Source organism: Austrofundulus limnaeus, unplaced genomic scaffold (assembly GCF_001266775.1).
Source record: "Austrofundulus limnaeus strain Quisiro unplaced genomic scaffold, Austrofundulus_limnaeus-1.0 Scaffold3182, whole genome shotgun sequence".
Classification (NCBI taxonomy): Eukaryota; Metazoa; Chordata; class Actinopteri; order Cyprinodontiformes; family Rivulidae; genus Austrofundulus; species Austrofundulus limnaeus.
In genome coordinates this window covers 14221-14546 of record NW_013955584.1, presented here as the reverse complement: position 1 = coordinate 14546, position 326 = coordinate 14221, and positions in this window count along the sequence as shown.

Here is a 326-nt window from a genome sequence, read left to right as displayed (position 1 = left end):
TCTGCTGCCATTATGTGTTTCTGCCTCGCCTGCAGGATGACCTAAATACATTTTGCAGTGGTTGGGACAATCATCCGCTACGAACAGAAACCAACATGAGCCCCAACCAGCTGTGGGTGTTGGGTCACACACATCACCCTGTTGACTGCTTCTGCAGTCAGAAAATTTAATGTTTTATCTCTGGATGTTTTTATGTGAGAAGTGCAGTCCTACACAGCACCTTTTCACCACTTTCCCTATTTTCCACACAGAGGAACTACTCCTATTTTCCCTCAAAACAATGTGTCAGCCTCCGTCTCTCCGAAAGTCGTCGGCAATTTTACTAC